Source organism: Vigna unguiculata, chromosome 4 (assembly GCF_037176805.1).
Source record: "Vigna unguiculata cultivar grain cowpea cultivar isolate G323 ecotype 2 chromosome 4, ASM3717680v1, whole genome shotgun sequence".
NCBI lineage: Eukaryota > Viridiplantae > Streptophyta > Magnoliopsida > Fabales > Fabaceae > Vigna > Vigna unguiculata.
Genome location: NC_140795.1, coordinates 31,496,283 through 31,503,089, shown reverse-complemented (window position 1 = coordinate 31,503,089; position 6,807 = coordinate 31,496,283). Strand labels below are relative to the sequence as shown.

General features: G+C 32.4%; 1 long non-coding RNA gene across 1 annotated transcript; it reads right to left on the bottom strand.

Moving 5' to 3' along the window:
- Window positions 1-391: 391 nt before the first annotated feature.
- On the bottom strand, window positions 392-6,109 carry LOC114181324 (uncharacterized). Its single transcript, XR_003603794.2, has 2 exons — window positions 1,023-6,109; window positions 392-831 (listed from the first exon to the last, which is right to left on the bottom strand). It is a non-coding gene; the product is annotated as an uncharacterized LOC114181324 (long non-coding RNA).
- Window positions 6,110-6,807: the final 698 nt, after the last annotated feature.

Sequence of the window (6,807 nt, the reverse complement as noted above, 5' to 3'; positions counted from 1 at the left end):
AATTTGGGTCAAATTGATTGATACCTTAACTTCTTATTATCATCCTGATTACATTTTTTTAATGATTAAAGCAACATTAAACTCCTTTTCATTTCAAAATTAAAATTAAGAAAATATAACGAATTAAATTATGTTTATAAGAGTTATTTTAAAAAATTAAAAAAATTCATCATAAATTAGAATTAATTTGTAAATAAGTTGGAAGTAAAAATTTGATTTTTTTTTTAAAAAAATACACTTTTTTTTTACAAATTAACTTAAATTAATTTTAATTTATAGAAATCTAATTATATCATTTTCATTTTTCAAAAGTTCTTAGTTGAAATTTGTCTTTATCGATAAATCCAAATCTAACAACAATAATGAGCTTTGATACCATAAGAGGACAGGGTGAAACATGAAACAATCACATTTTATTAAGAACTAAGAATACATGTGAAAAAGGGATTGATGAATTCCATCCGAAGAAGATGACTCAATTTGAGGGTACATGGTGTGGGGGTGGTGCTTGGTGGTGTGGTGGTGGTGGTGCTTGGTGGTGATATGGGTGGTGGTGTGGTGCTGGGGCTTGGTGATGATGTGGGTGGTGGTGTGGTAAGTGATGTGGTGGACCATGGTGTGGTGGACTCTGGTGGTGTGGTGGTGGTTCTTGGTGGGGTGATTTGACAATATCAGTAGAAGTTAGATCATGTGGACACTGACAAACATGTTGAATGCATACTGATGAACATCCACAATTTGGATTTTTGCACCCAACTTGACACTGTTTATCGTTGTCACATGGTAATCGATAAATGGGTCCTCTTGCTTCCGCCTTCATCATGCACAAATCTGCATCACAAAATTCTTATTAAGAATAATGCCAACTAAATTTTTCAAATGAAACAATAACCCTAATTCCCCATAAAAACTATGTCAAAGATTTGGTTTAATACTAAGAACTCAAGATGTGTAATACACAAGAAAATGACTCATTTGAATTGAGAAACTAAAGAGAGATTGAATAGAACATCATTAATAACCTGAATTCATGATGAAGAAGGGCTAACAAGAGTGTCACATTGACAATGAAACATCTTGAAGACCCCATGTTGTTTACTGAATGTGTTATTCCACAACAACTATTCATCTATATATACTCAAATAGTAGTAGCAGTTTCACACAAAAGACAAAAGTTAATTATATTCTTTAATTAGTAATTATGTTAACTCATGCTTATTAAATGTAAATTTAATCCCATAGATTTAATTATTTTTCACTATTTTCTTAACTTAATTGAGTTTCAATCTATGATGCACCGATACTTGAATTTAGGTCATGAATCCGTGTCGGACACGTCTCAGATACTTTAAGATACTTTATTGATACTTATCAACAAAACATCTAATCTATAAAGCCATAGTACTATTGTGATGACAATACTTTGTAATTTTTTATTTTTACAATGTTTAATAGATATGATTTTAATTTGGATCCAAACAATAACAACCATACATTTATCATATTTTTAAGAATTTTTAGCCATCTTCTTTCCCTTGCTCATTTTGAAACCACCATCAATTACTTGGCCTATTCTTTCTCCTTTTCACAAAAGATAACATATATTTTTCCACTCTTTAAAAATTTTAGGTGCAAGTTGAGTTTGTAATTTATTTTCTTTTCTTTCCCATGCATTTTATTAAATATTTGGTGTGTATTAAATACATGTGTGATATATTAGTTTGGTTTTTGTTAGGAGACTTTATTTTTCAAGCATGGTGTGATGGTATGTATTTGGTTGGCAATAAGTAATCCTCATGTGTTGCATGTTGGGAGTGTTTAGACTTGCTTGAAAGCTCTTGTTGGAATTGAGTGTTGTGTGAGGTTTTTCGTACCTAGATACCCAATGAAGACTCTTTCGGCTGTGTGAAGCAGTGAAAAGGAGTCCTCTTCGCTTGTGTGAAGCATTGGTAGATGATTGGTTCAAGTGTTGTACCCTCTCGCCTGTGTGAAGCAGTAGGGAAGGGAAAAATGTTTCACCTTATTTCGGCTCATTGCGAGTATAGTGCCCGATGTGCGATGCATCGACGTTTTTACTCATAATTCCTTGAGCAATAAGGGAGACAGTCTGGCTGTGATAGTGGGACACATCGAGCCATCTATTTCTAGGAAACTAGATGTTGTTGTGGGGTAAAAGGCCACGGAAAATCAAAGCTTGATTATGATGACTACGTTTGAAGATTTTTAGATGAATGTGATGCTATGTTTGGTTTGGTATGATTGGTTGGATCTTGGGGTTTTGTGTGTTCAAACCAAGGATGGATTGTGATCATAATGCTTAAGTGTTACTTGAATGCGACGTTGAGTATTACTGAACATGTGTTATTTACAGATTTCTTTTATAAATATCATTGTTTATGGTTAGCTTACCCCTATTTGTTTGTTTGGTGTGTTTGTTGCTTGTGCAATGATTGTATAACGTGTGTGTTATACGGGAGTAGATGGTAATGAAGATGTTTCTGTCATGAAGTAGATTGCGGAGAAGATGGGATGGACTTGGGGGTTTATTATTTCTTTAATTGATTTTAATCAAATAGTGAAGACTATGAAAATTTCTTTTTCTAGTGTTTAATTGGAAATTTATTTTTTTATTATTACAATTTTCAATGGAAGTTTTGGATTACATATTTACATTTAAATTGTAAGTTTTTTTTTTCCAGTGTCCCTTTGTGATATAATCGTTTTACTTTTAAACAAAAAGAGCAATGATAGCTTCTCGTGACATCCTAAATTTGGGGTGTTACAATATGCCCTATATACCCAGCCATAAGGATCGTCTAGGGTACTTCCACTCTCTTCACCCTTTCCTCCCTTCTCCATGCATCACTATCTCCACGACCACTATTTGAGTTCCCGCCTCCCTTTTTTGTCCTCCCCACTTGTAGGCCTAATTCAAATCTGGTCATTATTACCGTTACCATCTCCTCCATTTGCCTCATAAACTCCTCTTCCATAGTACACTTCCATGAAAGAGAGGTGTGTCTCAATTGACAACTTAAGTACCTTATCTTTCCTTAGCCAAAGTTGCCAAATCAGTGAGTTTCAAGCCAAATGAACCAATAACACTCACATTCTTCCACATAAGAATAACAAAGCAGAAAAGCAAGAAAAAATCAAATGGAAGAATTGGACAACATCAAGTGAAAGATTTAATAGACAAACTTAAAGGATGGCCAACAAAGAAAATCAAGAAAAAGGAAAAGTAATAAAGGATGGCACTCAAAAGAGAACTAAAGAATGTGTCTAGAACATGATGAACAAAACTAAAACCAAACAAGACTTAAAATAAGTTGAATCAAGAGCACATGTAAATTGAAATTGAAAAAAGCAGTAGGCATGGTGTGAACTATGGAGACAACTTGTATTTTGCCAAAACTAACAAAGGTTTTCAGATTCAAGCAAGACTTTTGTTTTTCTTCATGCTCTTTAGATGCTTTTTCTCAAATCATTTTTTCTTTTCACTGACTTTTCTTATTAGTTCTCAAATACCACCTATGAACTCTTTTGTCAGGCCACAAGGTCACAACAAATGTTAAGCTTTCACTTTCAATTCAATTAACAAATGTAGACTGATTAACAATTGATTCAACTAAAAAAAATTTGGAACAACACAACAAGTAAAAGATGACTCCAAATAGTGCAGTGAAACTGTAAAAATTAGAGACTTCAGAACATAGGCTTGGCCAAGACATGCCATAACAGGACCTCAAAGAAACAAACACAGATTCGTAATCAAAGAAAAAAAATGGAATGTATGCTGGAATCAACATATTAAAGCACCAGGTCATTCAAGACAATTAATATGGCCAAAAACAGCACTACACCAAGAATCAACATTCAACATAGAAAAACTGCATCGCAACAATGCATATGAATCTGATTTCAATCAATACTCAACAAAGAATCAACAAAGAAAGTCACGGCTAGTGCAGGGACGAGTAGAATTATGAATGAGATTTTACTCAACAAAATAGACTCTGTGATGCAAAAAAAATGATACAACTGCACAAAAACTGGATGCAATGAATATATTAGCAAACTGAACAGGACACATAGCGAATTAAACAGAATTGAAACTGCGATGCATTGAAACATATATGGCCAAACTCAATGTTTCATATTGAATCCAATGTTCACTCCACAATGTTATCAAGCCACAAGGATAAGTAGGCTAGTGTACATAAATTCCTCATGCCTCTGCTTAGTGCAACATTTAAGAAACAACACAACGAATCAGATAACAATGACAACAGTGGCAGGAATCAGAATTGGCCAACAGAAAAATAGCATCATAAAACACTGATCAATCACTAAACATGACTCAAGCAATGGCAATGGAACTGCAAAATGAAAATTCAGTAGATGGATACAATTTGATATACTCGCACAACCAGAATTTAATATAGTGAACAAAGCAATACACCAATTATTGAAAGTCAATTTCGTAGAACAACTGTTAAGGCATCAATAAAACATAAAAACAAAGAATTAATGACATACCAAGCAACTAACATAAACCTAAGACAAAACAACGATCAGAAAATTCAAAGCTAAGTAATAAAATGAAATCAGACCTAATTGACATGCATTGAGCGACAAAATTAAAGAGCTAAGACAATTCATCACAGGATTGATTCAGAAAACTCAGAACAAGAACATTGAATCAATTTCAACGAGAAAAACACAATCAATAGCACAAAATCATCAGAGAAGCAGACTCAAGCAAGCATGAACAATACGAAATCAAATAGATAAAGAAAAAAAATCAAAGAGAAGATGCTTATTTTGCAACACTTTTGAGAACCGAGTGGCTCTGAATACCACTTGATGAGGCCAACATCACGCAGATTCGGTGGAATCTTCCTCTAATTAAAGGCGAATCACATGAGCAGCCCCAGACGTCGATTTATTCTGTGGAAATCAACCAAAAGACACAGCGAAAGACTCGATTGAGTTCCAGTGGGGAACTCTTACTCAGACTCTCACTATTTTTGGAACCCTAGGATGTAAAACCTCTACTAGGAAAGGTGAGCTCTGAAGAGGGATAAAAACCACACTAGATTCATCAAAGCTAAGTTTACAATGAAATGGGCTGCACCTTTTATAGATGAAGGGCAACCGTGAGAAAGCAAATGAGAAAGCAAATGGAGAAGACACCGTCTAATAGAGACCTAACGGTGAGGAAAGGAAAACGTGAACAAAGCTTTACACAAGACCCTAACCCTATCGCAAGATCATTCATAGTGGAATCTATTGCACTATTGTTTTTAACTTGCATGTCAAAACCGTATCAGTCTTCTAGCTCTGATAATTACTCTCAAGCTTATAATCATTAAATTTTACATGTATGGCTTCTTCAACAACACACGTCCGAGAGTTATATACTCCATATGCTTTGGACGTCTCTGAATAGCCAAGTAAAATACCTCCATGTCTTTTAGAGTCAAACTTCCCTAGATTATCTTTGGTATTTAATGTAATGTATGCCAAAATGATGAAAATATGAAATATTGGGTTTTCTACTTTTCTATAATTCATAAGGAATCTTCTTGAGTAAAGGCTTGTATAAACTTTGTGTTTTAAATATCAACTTGTATTAATTTCTTCTTCCAAAAAATGTTTAGATCGGAGTTAGCATTTAGCATTATTTTGGCCCTTTCTTGTAAAACTCTATTTTTTCTTTCCATCACATCATTTTGTTGTAAGGTTCTTAGAGTTGAGAAATTAGTGTGATATCACAAAGTTTTTCATTTTGAAATTTCTCACCATGACCACTTCTTACAGAAACAATAGTTAGACCCTTTTTTTTTCATTTTGCACTTGTATAATAAACTTGCACAAGATTTTATAAGTCTCAAAAATACAAAGAAATTCTTTTTGTATTTTTTTTTTTAAATAGTTGGTATCCAACATAAATTTTGTACGTACAATTGGGTCAGGGTTGGCAAAATGGGTTGGGCTCGATGGGCCAACTCTTGTTAAAAGGGACGAGCTAGGTTTACAATTTTGACCTATCAATCTGTTCTGGCTTAACCCATCCAATCCATCAATTTGACAGGCCAAAATATGGATCAGCTTGTCTCGACCTTTTTCTTAAAAAATATTAAAATTTAAAATAAAAAATAATTAAAAAGATTAATTTTTTTATATTGTATTTTTTAAAGGTGTAAATATATAATATATTGTAATTTAAATCACTAACACTTACAAATTAAGTTCTAATTATTAATTATAATAGAATAATTTAACATGTAAATGTAATAATTATTTTAATTTATCTGATGAAAAACATTAACTAATCAATTAAAAGTTTATGAAATATTTTATATGATTAAACATGATTTTAAGATTCAGTTACATGTATATATAAACAAATTTTAAAAATTAAAAATTAAAAATTAAAAATTAAAAAAAAATTTAAAAAATTTTAAAAAATTTTAAAAAAAAGAAAATGATAGGTCAAGCCCCTCTGACCCATTAGCACTTCCTGTATGGGGTGGGTAAAGTGTTTTTTGGTCAAGAAGGGATTGAGTTGGCTGTTTTTTGAAAACTGTTTTCTTTTTTAAGTTTAACAAAATCAAATTGATCACAAAATCTAAGAATGTAGTAGTTTTGGAACATGCATTTTAACCGGTTTAAATATTAAAATAACATATTAAAATCTAGACAGAGAATTTTACATAAAATGCACCAAACACTCAAATTATATATTTGATTTACATGATTATCAAGATCAGTCAACCTATTTTAAATCAGAAACTTAAAGA